The sequence below is a fragment of the Mercenaria mercenaria genome, chromosome 11 (assembly GCF_021730395.1).
Source record: "Mercenaria mercenaria strain notata chromosome 11, MADL_Memer_1, whole genome shotgun sequence".
Lineage (NCBI taxonomy): Eukaryota > Metazoa > Mollusca > Bivalvia > Venerida > Veneridae > Mercenaria > Mercenaria mercenaria.
In genome coordinates, this window is record NC_069371.1 from 34,898,336 (window position 1) to 34,916,187 (window position 17,852).

Consider the following 17,852-nt stretch of genomic DNA (forward strand, 5'->3'; position numbering starts at 1 on the left):
GTGCGTTTGGAAATATCAGGCTCTCGGGTAACGACCGAGGCTCGACAGAGCCTCGTCACCACATAAATAGTTACCCTCTAGCCAGATATTTCTATCTGCACTTTCAACCAGTGACATGATTTTATAAGATCAATAAATACTTTCAGACTGCATCGCGGTAAGCCACTGCCCGGTACTTCGAGCGGCAACTGTAAACATTCTGCGAGGACATAAGCTGTGTTATGACAATGGAGTATTTTGGTTCTACGTATGAGTTTTGATACGCACTAAAACAAAATTTTATTGTGATATTTTACAAATCTAATTTGGTATTTACGCAAATACGAAGCTTATCTGTTGCTCATAAAGTAACTATCACTTGGAAAATTAATGATAAAACACTTACTGAAAGGCTTGGCAGTCAATACTAAAAGCTATAGCCAATAGCGTTCCTGTTCCTGTATTCTTTCCTGCTTTTTATTTAATTTGAAAGTCACATATTCATTGTAACTTTTTCGATTGATTCAAGTGGAGTAATATCCAATATTTACTGTACATGTGAGAATTATATGTCTACGTATTATTCATTGTTGTATTGTACATCAGTCAATATGGTAAGCTATATTATGAAAAAAATGGTATAGTATTCAACAGTAAGAAGAGGAAGTACAAATGAATTGAACATAATTACTTAACATTGCGTTTTACTGCTGATTTGTGGCAAAGTGATACAATGGTCAAAATAAAAAAAAAATAATAAAATAATAATAAAAAAAAAATAAATAAACCAGCGCACACGACCAACACACAAGCACAAGGACAAAACGAACAAATAAAGAAACACAGTGGGGCACAGCCTTGGAACGGTTAGTGGCAAAACCATCAATGGAGGGCTTAAACCGGTTTATGATGCACCTTACCTCACTCTTAACCCCCATCATGTTCCAAAGTCACAGGACAGTGTAAATAGTTATCCCCGCCAGGTGAAACCGTAACATACACAAAGGCAACAAAAGGCATGTAATATAAAACACAAAAGTCTTCTTGTATATTATATTAATGCAATCCTTAAGAACTACTCAATGCCTTTGCAGAAGACAGAGCAACAAGGGAAACACCTTTAAGGGTCCGACCAAACAAACTAGAAGACAAGTCAAAATCCCGGGAAAAGTGCAGTTTAGATAGGTAAATAGTCCAAAAGGGTCACTAACGGAATCGGACACGTCGTAAAGCGTAGCCATCATTTCAAACTAAACAGACGGTGACAAATAGATATCTACATATATATAAGACATATATATATATATTAGATATATATAGTCAAAACGTCCGACTTAGTGACAACAAAACTTTGGCAGAGACGATCGGACCAACTCGACTTTGTTCCAAAAGCATTTCCTCTTGCGCTTTATAGCATCGCTACATAACAAAATTTATTTATTTGGGTAAATCAATAGCCTTAACGTAGTGCCTTGACAATTGGATGTACTGGCTGATCATGCATTGGCTAGTTGACTGGTAACTGTGGGCAGCGCAGCCATCATAAAATGATAGAAATTATGTTTTCGGACCTCATTTTAATCAAATTTTCTTTGAATCAATGCAAATTTTAAAGTGGATTATCTAGGAATTCAGTTTTTAGCTCACCTGTCACGAAGTGACAAAGTGAGCTATTGTGATCGCTTGATGTCCGTCGTCTGTCGTCTGTCATGCGTCGTGCGTCAACAATTTGTAAAAAAATATTCTTCTTGAAAACCACTGGGCAGAATTACACCAAACTTCACAAGAATGATCCTTGGGTGGCCCCCTTTCATTTTATTTCAAAGAATTGAATTCCATGCAGAACTCTGGTTGCCATGGCAACCGAAAGGAAAAACTTTAAAAATCTTCTTCTCAAAAACCAGAAGCCCTAGAGCTTAGATATTTGGTGTGTAGCATTACCTAGTGGAGCTCTACAAATATTTTTCAAATCTTGACACACCCCCCGGGTCAAATTGACCCAGCCCCAGGGGTTACTTGATTGTACATCGGAAAATCTTCCAAAACATTCTAAAAATCATCAGTTTGACATTTGAAACATATAGCTCATATTACTCAGGTGAGATATCCAGGGTCATCATGACCCTCTTGTGACATATCTGTACCTTTAAGAAAAATTCAGCTATATTTTCTCATGATTCTTTTGATTGATCTTGATGGAGTCTTTTTACCTTATTGTCATTAAGTGTAGTGATAACAGGTGAGCGATATAGGGCCATGATGGCCCTCTTGTTAAAGAATCAGTAATATACATTACGACCAACACACTCCATTTACGCTTTAAATTGCTTCGAACATAGTTTTATAATAGTGAAAAGGGTATTGCGTTAATAAATTCAGAGAATCAAACGAGATTATTTCAAGTTTAGCGTGTTTAAACTGTTTAATGATTAAATGAATATGGTTATGGAAATGTATGCCATTGCAAAACTAAAACAACATAGTGAAAAATAAATTCAATTCTAACCATGTTCCAACAACATACAAGTTATGAGGAATGGTGACAATTTGAAACTAAAAGTGTCCAGGTTTATTTGACATATTGCAGTTGAAACCTATTACCATGCATAACATGTTCTGTTATTCTGTCTTCAGCAGCAAGTGCATTGCAACCATGAGTATTTATGCGTATTTCTTGATGTTTCTATCTACACGCGCAATTTTTAGCACACCTGAGCCAAAGGCTCATGGTGAGCTTTTGTGACCCTCTCAATGTCCGGCGTCCGTCGTCAGTCGTCCGTCGTGTGTCGTGTGTCCGTCAACATTTTAAAAAAAAATCTTCTCCTTGAGAACCACTGGGCAGAATTTCACCAAACTTCACAGGAATGATCCTTGGGTGGTCCCCTTTCAAAATTATTCAATGAATTTAATTCCGTGCAGAACTCTGGTTGCCATGGCAACCAAAAGGAAAATGCTTTAAAAATCTTCTTGTCCAAAACTGCAAGACGTAGAGCCTTGATGTGACATCATCTTATAGTTCTCTATTCAGATTGTTCAAATTGTGCCCCTGGGTGAAAAGGGGCCCCGCCCAGGAGATCACAAGTTTTAGATGGACTTATATAGGAAAAAAAAAATAAAAATCTTCTTGTCTTAAACCACAAGACCTAGACCTTTGATATTTGGTATGTAGCATTGCCTTGTAGTCCTCTACTAAACTTCTTCAAATTATTACCCTGGGGTGAAAAGAGGCCCCGCCCCAGGGGTCAGAAGTTTTACATAGACTTATATAGGAAAAAACTTTATAAATTTTCTTGTCTAAAACCACAAGACCTAGACCTTTGATATTTGGTATGTAGCATTGCCTTGTGGTCCTCTACCAAAAATATTCAAATTATTACCCTGGGGTGAAAAGAGGCCCTGCACCCGGGGGCCTCAAGTTTTACATAGGCTTATATGGGAATTTATTTTTTAAATCTTCTTGTCTGAAACTACAAAACCTAGGCCTTTGTTATTTTATATGTAGCATTGCCTTGTAGTTCTCTATGAAGATTATTCAAATTGTGCCCCTGTGGAGAAAATTGGGCCCGCATCAGGGGTCCCAAGTTTTACATAAACTTTAAAAATTTTCTTGTCTGAAACTACAAGGCCTAGGCTTTTGATATTTGGTTTGTTGCATTGGCTAGTGCACCTCTAACACGACTGTTAAAATTATGCCCGTGGGGTGAAAAGAGGCCCCGCCCTGGTGGTCACTTCTTATATGAATTATATAGGAAAAAATACTTAAAAAAATATCAGATTATATTTCCTAGACTGTTTAATTATATTTACCTATTTTACCCAAGTGATTAAGTGTCACCTTACTGTAACCTTGACCTACTGACCTACTTTCTTGTTTTTTGAGATACAGCTTTGAAATTGTGATGACATGTACAGTTTTGCATACCAATTTTAAAGCTGACTTTCAGTTACCATGGATGTGACCTACTGACCTATTTTCTAATATTATAGCATCAGTTTGCCATTTGATACATGTGGCTCATAGCAGGTGAACGATTTAGGGTCATCATGACCCTCTTGTTTATTTGCCATATCATGTCTTTTATTACCATTAATATGAAAATGATTCCTTTGGCAGATAGTACTTTTAATTCATTATTTTAACTGTAAGGGAACTATGAATGCGATACATGTAGTGATGTGCGCACTGTAAGTTATTGCCCACCAGAAAAGTCACTACTGCGTTGGCTGGAATTACGATCTAGCAGATTTTGCAATTTTTGTAATCTTCGAAGTCATGTTTCACTTTTTAATTTTTGTAATACACCATTATGATATTTTCTATAACCTTTGCTTATTGCACAAACAAGTAACAAGCGGAGGCGAACAACCTTTTTAATGCTTCTGTCGCTACTTGATATGCAATATCACCTTAAATTGTCTTTCAGATGCTATTTGCGGACAATGTTTGCATTATTACTGTAATAATGCTTCATATAAAACAACAGATGATAATAAATCTTTTGAAACGTGACATATTATTTTACAAATTGCAACAAATATTCGAAGGAAAAATAAATTTGTGTTGTCATCTTAAAAAAAAAATTGCCGTCACGATATGTATTGGGTTTCAGCATCATCTGCTGAACGTAATTGCCCATCAATTCTCTTGTGAATGTTGTTGATTGAGCGGCGTATCTTCACCCATCAACCTTTGTCTAATGTTAGTCTGATCACAACATACAAGCTGAGAATGGGAGGACCTCTGCCGGTTAGAGATGGTTGTTACAAGGTTTAGCTTATTCAAAGAACTTCGCCATGTTAACATTTTGTTGTCAGTGTTCTAGACTATTACAGTGTTTATATTATGCATTTGTCACAACCTTTCGTACCTGCCCTAGTTAATTTTAAATTACTGCAAAAAGCGACACGAAATATATATTACTCTCTGATTTATTGGTTCTCTAAAAATAATTAGAAATAAAATAATCAGTTGAAATTGGTCGCAATAGTGATGATTTATTTCATATTTCTAGCCTTAAATTGTGAACAAGATATTGATATCAAACTTACGTCTTTTTTGTAGGGTAGATGCTAATGTTTATTTTCTCTAAATATCTACGTATACTTTGATATAAATACACTTTCACAATTCATTCATAGAACAATTAATTAAAATTAAGTTTCATAATAAGATTTTTCTACGGAAGGGTCTTCATTTTTTATCTAATAGTAGTACACGGTGTTTGTTTGTTTTAACTCGAATCTTCGGCTTGTGACTTATCTATGTAACAGAATTCAACTTAAGCTGGTTCTAGAGGGCATGAGGTGTGTTTTATTTTCCACTAGCGCTGATGAACAGACTCAATCAAAACCAAGTCTGCTATAATTTTACTTGGTTGCATGCCATACTCTTTCTTATAGATTTTATTATTTTCAGTATCGAAATTTCCATTTACTCCATCAATCAAAATGAATCGAGTGAATAAATTCGAAGTTTCGAGTGAAGAAGTCAAAATTTCGACTTGATACACTAAATAAAATCCTTAACAGTGTTTCATCTAAACATCCCAGAAGAGATAACTTATGTATATATTAATCAAATATCAAGGTGGTCAATCATCTTTGCAACACGAAGCGTGACTGCCATTTTGGAGTAGTTTTACTAGGACATACAGATATTCGGCCGTCGGAATAGCAAAACAATTATCCGATAAAGTCGTTACGCCATTAAAAATAAATAAAATGAACAGTATTTCCAATAATAAAAAGTTGAATTCATTGACGAAAAGACAAACGGCACTAAGTGAGTTCAATGATGCAAATAAAAACGTATTGTTAGGGCGTATAATAATGTTAATATGAACGACCAAATTTAGCTATCAAACGTGGATACACAATTGTGTACAAAAGAACAAAGTAAAAGTACACAAATTCAGCGTGGGAAAGGCGTCTGATACTTCTGTTCCAATATTCCAAATTAAAATGTCCTTAACTTCGACTGACATTTACTCTCAATTAACAAAACATTCTTTTGTTTTCAAAGAACGTTCGAAAATAGAAATAGATTAGAATGTGTGACAGGCGATCAACATTTAAGTGTTGTATATAATATTATATCAGCATGTAGAGCTGAAAATTTTATCTTATCCTAATGATGAATTATTAAAAAAGCATCTAACATAATTAAAACGCGAGTGCATATTCAATCGACGTCTTTAGAAATATTGTGATCCTTTAGCCCGCTATTAAGAAAAGAACAGCTATCTAAAATAAAAGAAAGTTGTAAAAAAAATAACATACGTTTTTAACAAAATGCTCTGTGAAACTATAATTAGATTGCAAATTTAAAACTTTATGACTGTAAAATAATTTTATTTGTTTTAAATTGTTATATAAGGTTAGACAGTACACCAGCTACACACCTGTCAAGTTGATATATTGTTGATGCATTTATGTAATTGTTTATTTATCAAACCCTCATGTTTTATACGTCAAATTGTCAGACAGTGCATATAACTGATGTTAGAGAAATGCTATATATTGCTGTTTCAGATATCTCGGATAGTCAGAAGGGCTTAGGACAGTCCGACTGGACTGAGACCTAGGAAATGGGTTTCATAGATATTAAGATTAAGGATGTACGATCGAATTTTTTTCTAACGTTAAGAATTTTTGCATACTCTGTGAGCTTGAAGAACATTAGTAGAAGAAAAAACATAGGTCACCGAACTCGTTTTAATTTTATAGGGCATTTTCTACACCCACTGTTTAAGCATTTCTGAAATTTTGTAAAATTTTAAAAAATGGTTGTTCTTAATTAGACATATAATATCCGATTTAATGTTATAGGGATTTCATGTCTTACAGGTTAATATGAATACAAGGTGATGTCAGTATTATATAAGCATAAATGTCACAAACAAATCTCTTTCATTTTTACATGTTGACATAATTACCCAACCCACTTTATTTTCAATGGAAAAAATGTATTTAAATCTACAAAAAAGTTCTGACGGTAAGATTTTAAAAATATTTTGCAGCTTTAATGACGCACAAAAATGCTTTACAATGGAAAGAAAAAAACGTAGGGGTCACCTTGCATCTAAGAGATTTATTAATAAAAAAATGTCAAAAACTGGTGAATTTTGATATTTTGTGTTCTTTTTTATTTAATTTATATTTTCCAGATAAAATAAAGAGTTATCTTGAAAATTTTTATTTCAATTAAAGCTTACCATTATATGTAACAGTCAGGAAAATATCAAAACGAAACCTGATCTACTTTGAAAATTCATAGATATTTGAAATTACCTACCCCTACCCCGTTGTAAAACTTACGTCAATTTTAGACAAATGCCAGCGAAAAATAAGGGTGAAAATTTGTTTTTCGCAAAAAGCAGAATCTTTTAGCTTAAATGGTACTTTATTAGCCATATTTTAATGATTTAGCATTAATTTTCGGCAAAACTTTTGTTGGAAGGCAATATTTGAAGAATCATTTTTCAAAATGGCGGGTATCCTGAAAAAAAACGCTCGTACATCCTTAAGTTAGGTTTTAGAGATGACACTTGTTAAGATCAGACTTAAGAAGTTACAAAATGAATTATGAAAGTTATGTACGAAATATTCTACTGTGTAAATAAACATCAAAAACGTTCAGACTCGTGTTGTTACGTTACACAATTTTCAACAATTTTTGGAGCCGTAGACCAGGATGTCGAATTTCAAAATGGGTTGTTGCGACATTACGAAGCGAAGTACGACTGTCACTTCCACACGCTGCCGAGACGGAAGAAGAGAAACTGTGAGTTACCATCTTACCTATCTTCTTGTATAATTATGCATTTTTTTATTAAATATTTGTTTCTATTTTTGAACAAAATTTCAAGGTAAATTTATTTTGATCAAATTGTTAGACACGAAAAGAAATTTAATGTTATAAAATGATAAAACCTAACTCATTACATACAAAATTCTTAAAAAGAAGAGAGAAAAATAGAAATAAAAAGTAAAAAAGTAAGGAACAATGCATTGAGGAAAATATTCAAAAGACTGAATTAAGGAATGCAAATGTGAAAATATTTGTTTTCCGAAACTTTTACTTGTCATATTATATTTATTTCCCTTATGGCCACATTTAAACAGTTTTGAGCATTCCCGCATTGACAAATTGTTTAAATGAAGGGAAACGAATAGTCCTATGTGGCATGTGATATAGTCATAGATATGCGCAAAAATGAATTGTAAATAGTTTCTGTTACGGTATATGGGTAATATTTCATCACAAATATATATATATGTGTGTGAAATATAAGGAACAGCTGAAAAAGCCAGTTAGCTAGTTAGATATGTGAAGTTCATGTTTAGATGATTCATGCGTGAAAATGCATGGCTGGGTTATGTTTACATGGTTATTTTTCTAAAATATGGTTTCTTCAGGTCTCAGTAAATTATAAGGTTGGTCTGTTGTGCTGGAAATATTTTGAAGCTATGGCAAGGAAGAATATGTTTATTATGCAAAAATGACTTGATATTGTCGCTGGAACATGTGGATTCCAGTAAGATTGAATTTATATATATTGTGAGATACTAAGAGTTACTTGATATTGTCTTTGTGAAACTGGAAGTTGTGATCCCGGTTGTCTTGTAAGATGTATACTATTATACAGACACAGATACTGTCTTCTGAAATCTTTAGTCGGAGTCTTACTATCATAGCGTGAAATCGATGCGTATATTGCATTTTGAGGTACGGGTGTGTACCGGATATTTTAAGTACAACAGCTTTTTGTTTTATGAGACCTGATGTAGTATTTTTGTCAAAGAGTTCAAAAACAGTCGAACGTGCTGTAACTTTTTCATGTTACCCTTCATGATTTTCATACAGGGAATTTTGTCGGAAAAGTTATTTTTCTCGCGGACGACATAATGTTCTGTTGAATCATCAAGTAAGGTCCCATTGTGTAAAAACAAATTATAGAAGAAATCATTATCAGTTGTTCTGTTTATATATTGGTGTTGGTTTTGAAGGTATTTCTGTTTGTATTTAATTATGACTAAAAGCTTTATTTTGCAGAGTTTTTGTAGCTTTCATATGCATTCTTACATATAATATATTGGTATTTTTATGTTGAGAACATATTTTGCTTTTTGTTAGGAACATATTTTGGCTGATATCTTAATTTTTCGAAAAATGGTAAAAATAAGACATTGCTTGCAGAAAGTACACAGAAGTAAGTTTCTCGGTAACATAACGGTTTATTCGAAGTATACCACTTATGAAAAGAAAGTACGAACTGTCTGAAATAAAATACGAACTGTCTGGAATAAAATACCGATAAACTGTCAAATTAACCTGGGAAAAAGTGTTTTCCAAGTCAACATTATAAGTCTTGTCATATTGTGGACTGTCATTATATAATAGCCAAAGGGAAACTAATTACATGTAACTGTTACATATTGGGAAGTACCTGTCAAAACGAAATGATGACATTTGCGTTTGTGTATTATGACAATTTGTAAACATGCAGTTTTGATTTTATCTGTCATTTAAGACAAATGGGAAACAACATAATTATCTACTTTACGACATAATAACCTGAAATATTTTCGTTGGTCATCTGAAATATTGGACATTACGTTAATGAAACAGTAATATTATAACTGGGAGAACTCTAGAACATTTCAGAATTCAGCAAATACATTAGATGGATGAACATCATTAACTGGGAGAGTATAACACAACGTTATAACAAAACATGGCCGATGACGGGAGATCCTTAGCTACAGAGATGGTGATGCGTTACATTGTAGAAGAATGTCGAAACCGAGGGACAAATGTGTAGAAGGATGGCGAAACCAAGCGACTATGGTGAAGTGGAGTGACAAGCTGTGTAGCCTGTGGAGTTTGGCGAAGAAGATGGACCAGCTGGAGAATTGCAGAACACTAAAACAACAACTAATTATCTTTTCTTTCTTTCTACTTATCAATACATAATTCATATATTTTGGTCATTACATATCGATTTTACTATTTATTTAAGATCTGTAGTCAAATATCAAAATATTCAAAAGTTAGATTAATATGCTGAATAACATCTTTGTATAAATAAGTGAAATTTAAATATCATGATAAATTTCTTTACAGGCGACAATAATTACAGGCAATTTAGCAATGTTACTAAACGAATTTTATTTTTTTCTTAACTTTTCAATCGCATATATTCTAAAAGATGCTCAGCTGTGTTTTGCTTTATTTACAGTTATTGGTTTTGTGAAATATGGATGTAACACGGGTTAAAGAAAAAGTCTTGGAGGAAGAAAGGAGAAGTGCCACTACAAAGGCCGATATAAAAAAAGACTTTCTATGAGTTGTGAAAAGTGTTTAGTTTAAAATTCTATTCTCCTTTGTTCTTGTTTACATTAATTGCATAAATGACTTAAGATTTTTTCTTTAACACTATTCTTTAATATCATTCCTTCAGATAGTATTCTAATGTTCTTGATCATATTAAATATCATTCTACATGTCATATTGTAAGGCGAGTGATAGTACTTCAAGTCTGAAAAAATTAAATTTACAATTCATTTTAATTTCGGTGGGTAACGAGTTAAAAATATTCAAAGATTATTTTATTTGTTTTAAATTGTTATATAAGGTTAGACAGTACACCAGCTACACACCTGTCAAGTTGATATATTGTTGATGCATTTATGTAATTGTTTATCTATCAAACCCACACGTTTTATACGTCAAATTGTCAGACAGACTGGACTGAGACCTAGGAAATGGGTCTCATAGATATTAAGATTAAATTAGGTTTTAGATATGACACTTGTTAAGATCAGACTTAAGAAGTTACAAAATGAATTATGAAAGTTATGTACGAAATATCCTACTGTGTAAATAAACATCAAAAACGTTCAAACTCGTGTTGTTACGTTACATGTCTCTTTATATTAAAATCAAAGAGACACGCATGGTAGTATCTCAGAAAATGTCAAGTTTCAACGAGAAGGTCAAATGTACAACATTTCATTAACCAACCTCGAAAACAGTACCATTTTTACGCAAAATAGTTACACCGAATTATTTGCTATTTGAGCTAGTTCTGCATGTTTGATTAACCTGAAGTAATGGCGTGACGGCATTTATCCGGATAACGAAGAATAAAGCTTGGACTTGGCATATGGAAACGAAAACAAGTTTATGAATATGGCAACCTGTGAGAATAATATACATTTTGTGTATTTCTAAAATAAAAATATAACATTAAAAAGCTTGATACGTTAAATACTTCCAAGTAATGTATCAAAATCAGCTTGAAATGTGCTAATCTCTTAAAACATGATCAAATATCTTAGACCTTTATATCTTATTTCACCATATTATAGACCGTGTTAGTTTAAATCGTTAAAATCTATTTTAAAATATAGAAAAAGATCTATTTGCGTAAATTTAATCAAAACTGTGATATTCCAGCAGACTCGTATTATGAAAACTGAATGTTGACTAACTTTTCAAAAATCAATCTAACAAAAAATCAAGCATTCTAAGTACATTCAGAAGTTTTGAAAATCAGGGTTTAATCAAATTCTTCATTGTGGAAAAAAGTTTGATTCGAACGTGTAGAACTACCACAAACCGTATTTTTCAACACTTTAAGCCACATAATATTATAGAGTCTCCTGTCGCACAGTGTGAAAACAAAACACGGAAACAAATCACCAAATCATATGATATGAAGTCATTCAAAACCAAACGCGAAAAAATTAGTTTTACTTCTACGCCAAATCATTTGAAATCAAGTTACATGCTTGCCATTTAGTAACACATGGTTGTAAAATTAATTAAAAGATGATATTTCTCTGAGAAAACATAGTACATGTACATGAGTATTAGGAATTTTCAATATTGCAGCAGCAATTAAGATATTGTAGGGTTTCATAGTAATAAATTTGTTAAAGTTAATACACCTTTATTTCCTTTAAGGAAAGTTGTTATTTTGAATGTGACTCTGGTAATTATATCAGAATCGGTTGGCTGTCTAGATATTACTGCTAATGAAGTAAGTAACGTTCGTATATAAAGTGTTACCTATCACTAGATTATCGTGGAGCTTTGTATTGTATAATTGATTAAAGTTATCTCTGAACATGTTATAAGCCTAATGTAACAGCAGGTTTATATTGCATATATGTTCTGATTTGTTTCCATTGAACATAAAACAACACCTGCTGCTTTAAAAAATACAGCCTGTTGAGTACATAGCTGTCATATATATTTCTGTTTTTCATTGTATCTAATTACATTATGCCTATATACAATATAAGGTGTTCGATTACTTAGCTAAGGTTTTTTAACATTATACATCTTAGTGTATATCACTATTCCACAAAGTTTATGTCCTAATGTGCTTAGAACAAGTACGAGATGCTTTAAAAAATCTCTTCAAGGAGGAAAGTCATTTTTAGGACGCAAAAAGCACACTGATTTTGTAGTTCAACTAGCTTATAATGTCGTTTTGAAAGAAATAAAATTGCAGTTTGCTGGTTTATGTATGAATATATTGGCGTATTCGTAAAGTATACTTCATGGCATTACGTACTTTGTAAATAACCATTTATTTGATACCCGAAAGGGTTTTATACCTTATATAGGCAATGGGCCTAAACATAGACTTCAAATTGGCACTACATTTTTTAGATATTTTGTAGTCAATTGCATCAAAGCACACTGCTGAAAATCAATCAAGGTATCATTTTCTTTAAAAATTGTTATTTCAGCCGAAACAAATGTTCCTGGGTAAAATATTTGGAAAAATGGAGACAACTCTACTTCGATTTTATTGTAGGTTTAGGTGACAATGAAGCGATTACCTCCCGCAAACCATACAGACTTTATCTCTAGGAATGAAAGGAGCACACGTTGGTTAGTAATATGAAAAGAAAAATATGTAAAGGTAAAATCAAGAATTGTCCTACTAGGTAAAGTATAACATTCTTTGTAGTCAAATTTGTCAACAAACATACGATTTATTTAAACGTTAAAACCAACAGAATTTCATTATAAAGCTACTGCTGAAAAGGCAAAAAATCTCTCTTACACACACTCACACATATATATATATATGTCTGCCCTGATGATTATGATATGAAACCGGTAGGTGGACAGAAATACAGACAGAGGAAACCCATTGGATGTTTTTTTTTTATTTAAATATATATATCCCTTAACGCAAATTATCTATAATATTATATATTCAATGTATCCTCGAGATCCAGTTAACTTTCAGAGAGAGAAAATATAGCTTCTCTGGTCCCAATCAGTTATAAAGACTTAAAAGTCACTACTGATTTGTGAGACATGAAAACAGAGATTTGAGTATATATATGCAAATATTGAACCAGTACGAATGTGTAGTACAATTCGGGCTCGTATATAAAGCAGTATCGAAACTAATCTTATTGGGGTAGTGGACTTGCTGTGGCATGTGCGTGTTCGTTTGTACTGCTAGGCGCTTTGCCGTAATTGGTCTGGTATATTGTGGTGGTGATTAAGTTCGTATTAATAACTCTCTCTACTATATAATAATTTATAATGCGAACTTGTATCCTAGCGGATCTCACGTATGGGAAAGTCAACTGTTCTGAATATAATTATATCCCTTAACGCAAATTATCTATATATATTCAATGTATCCTCGAGATCCAGTTAACTTTCAGAGAGAGAAAATATAGCTTCTCTGGTCCCAATCAGTTATAAAGACTTAAAAGTCACTACTGATTTGTGAGACATGAAAACTGAGATTTGAGTATATATATGCAAATGTTGAACCAGTACGAATGTGTAGTACAATTCGGGCTCGTATATAAAGCAGTATAAACTAATCTTATTGGGTTAGTGGACTTGCTGTGGCATGTGCGTGTTCGTTTGTACTGCTAGGCGCTTTGCCGTAATTGGTCTGGTATATTGTGTTGGTGATTTAGTTCGTATTAATTAATTCTCTCTACAAATATATATATATATATATATATATATATATATATATATATGAGAGAGAGAGAGAGAGAGAGAGAGCCGAAGGCTCATTGAATTCCAGTACCGTTAGTCTGCCCACATTTACGGTTCCATTTCTATAGTACTGTATCTGCCGACTTTTACGGATTGAATCTCAAGATCAAACATGTATCTGCCCACTTCTACAGTATAGTAAGTCTATATATATATATATATAGGCAAATACAATGTAATTCATGTAATGTTGTTTATTTTTTCTTGATAAAATACTTGATCCGGTACAGGCTTTTGCATATATGCACCAAAGTATGAGAAGATATCTAGGAACATGAGAAAATTAACGAACAAAAAATCAGGACTGTTAGATGCATGACTATATTATCCAGTATAGCAGAAAACATAAATAGAGATTACTTTTCCATTGCACTGATATAATATGAACAGAATAACGATTGACAAACGGAGTTAACTCAATGATTTCAATCAATATATTGTTTATTTTGGGTAAAGGGGATTCAGGGTCTCTTCCTTATAAGATTATTTATAGCCCACTTTTTTCACATCATTTAAATTGATCTAAGTTGCATACTGTTTAAATCTTAGAGCTCGCAACAAAAACGTGCTAACTGTTAGAAGACGCTTGTTGAAATAGCAAACGTTATGATGTCACGTCACAATGCATATTTCCATAAGAAACGTTGAATGAAATGCATGTCCCTGGAATCACTTGTTAAAACCTCTGGAAAGCTCTGCCTTTACGTGACGTCATAATCAGGTGAGTTTACTGGTAATTGTTAGCACACGTGTGATACAGATTTATCGCTGTATATGCTGCCAAACAACAGTTAGATTAATATTATCTATCTGCTAGGAAATTTGGTATTATTGAAAATAATATATGTCTGTCTAGTCATAAAAGAGGTAGGACACACTGTTTCAAGACTGATAAGCGTTCTTAAAGGATGGTATCATTTTTATGACTTTTGAATTACTGATTCTTTTTTAAAGAAAATTTAATACATGTCATTCATCAAAACATACTCGAGTCTTCCCTTTTCTAATTGTATGAATAGTTCGAATACACAGCCACTTTATTTAACATTTTCGATCTAACGTCCGTACTGGGTAACAAAAGTGAATTGAATTGTACAAGTAGAGTTTTGCTTTAAATACATAAGATGATAAGATGGCGTATACCTGCAATTTTAAAATTTTCTTTTTGTATTCGTTTTGTTTCAATAAAATTCAATCAAAGACCTGGCGTCATTTTTCCGTATCGGATGGAAATGAATGCAGGGATATTTATTCGTCTGTGGAATACAAGTTGTATTTTAGACATAAAATTCGATCATATATAATAAAAATGGACTTCTGGACGGACAATCAGAAATGAAACGTACCATCTGTGTTCATGTTTCATAGTTAATTTACCCCTGTGTCCGAAAGTCAAAATTTAAAATGATATATAAGCACATTTATATTAGTAGCAGGAAGTCAATATTCTTTACAATACTTAAATCCCGACTAGTATTTAGTACGGAGTTATAACGTAGAGTGGTGCTGCTTCCAGCAGTAATGGCCAGCGGTAAATGTTGCTGTACACACGTGTTACATCCATAATTGGCGTGATCTGAAATAAAAGTTCCATTCATTCATAATGGAGGCTTCCGTCAACTATCCAAGTAAAGCAAGAAGCCTTTCGTCATTGATAAGGAGGCGATATGTTCTGATAACACTTCAATTAAAAATGCAGTAAGAGCCTATATATGCAGTAAAATATAAGAAACACTTTTTGAATAAACAATACAGCAAAAACAAAACTGATAGGAAAGCTTTCGCCTGATTACTCCGCTCAGCGTTTGCATTACAACTTATTCCCTGCCAAATAAAATGCCAAGTCTAACAAAAGTGTAATTAGAAAAGAAATTGGATATTGACAGATGCTCTAAATCTAAGCTCGTTGCTGGAAGAAGATAAGAACAGTCTCTATATTCTTTCACAATTGGCAAAGGTACAGTTATAGTGTAAGCGCTGTATGTATATTTTTATCATGTCGATATCCACGTGGCAACATGCAATTAGATGTGTCAAACCCGTTTCCTATCTTTATGAAAATGTGTATTTAGGTTTAGATTGTTCATTAGGACCGAGAGCTTTCTTAAGTATTGTTATTCATAAAATGAAAAGACACTGATGTATTTACATTGAGAACCTGGACAAAAGTCAAACTAGAAAATCGTTAATCTATAGAATACATAACTGCTGTTGAGCGGCACGTTGTGTTAAAATACGTTTAGTATTAAAAGAACTAAATACAACTGTTTGATACCGTTAAACCAACATGCGGATGTAACTTTTATCTGTGAATTAGTCATCGCACGTTACACTAGTACCCAGAGCATTTCACCCCTAATGAAGAAGAAGTTAACACGCATGACAAGAAACTTTTTTGTTATCTTTCAAGAACTTGAAACAGAACGGTTTGATATGTTTTGGTTTTAGTGCACAAAAACTTTGTGAGGGGCCATGATCTGTATGTTACACCATTAATCAAAAAGTTTGTATTTTCGTTCCGACAAAGCCTCTTTTGTGACTTTCTTAAACCTTTTTTTATATCTGAATCTGTACTAAAATCAAAACTTTGTATATATTACAAAAGACTAAACAAAGCTATTTTACGAATAACGTAAATGTAATGGTACTACAGTTTTGTCATCTATGGATTCGTTAATGCCCATGTATTTAAAAGAAAAACAGAAACAGTATGTAAGAAAACCGTGCGAACAGCTTTTAATCAAAATGAGATCCAGTCCCATTATAGACTGGAGATTAAATTGAGTAACTTCTAATTTCAGACTATTCTATGTTTAACATTATGTTATGTTTATGCTAACTTGATTAAATAGAACTTGATTGCATTTCGTGGTTTCGCAAGAAGTGATATGTTTATTTGATAAATTGGTGTGAAACATCAGCAAGTTTCTCTTCCAAAGGGATCCTCTGTAAAAAGATTTTAAGTACAGACACTTTTAACAGTTAAGTTTTAATGAAGCTTTGCAGAGACAGTAGCTTATTTTTTAAGAAAAAATAACTGTGTTACAATTAAAACAATAATTTACACGTTCACATGTTCCTTATTCTACAGATTTGCAATGTCATTAAAAGTTGAATATCTACTACCGATTTGTATTGAAAAAACTACCAAATCAAATATAACCGAAGGTAAAATAACGCTACTTAGAAAAGTGGCTAACACATATCAACTGCATTTATATATTAGTTCCATATTTTATCATTGAGCACAGCAGAATAATGATTAAATTTGCTGATGAAAAGTCACAGTACTAGTATGCTCTATGTAATATAAGTATATATTTTTGGCAACTAGACTCCAAAAATTACTCTGAATGATAAAACGGACATTCATAGCTGAAAAACTGCTATATTTGCACTCACAAGCGTATACGTTATAATATACGATCCATGTGTTGATGCGATGTATCGTCTGTATTCTTTCCTCTGCATATTCTTTTAAATAATTTAAGAAGTATAGTCGCCATAAAAAGTAAATATACTGAAAGTTATTTGTTGACGACATGTTTATTTCTTACTCCGAACAACAATTAAATGACCAGTTTCAAGACAAAGTTATGTGTTTCGTTCATTATTTTCTTATGCACCATTAGTTTAAAACCTCTTATCCAACACTCCGACCTAGTGATTCCTGTGAGCTCAAATGGGGTCATTAAAAGAAGTACATTTCCCCATAGGGTAAATCAGTATCCGGACATATAATTCGAGGCTGACTGACAATTATTTTGAGGAAGTAAAATATGTAGCTTATAATTTTTCGGCGACGCCGTCTAAATTCGTT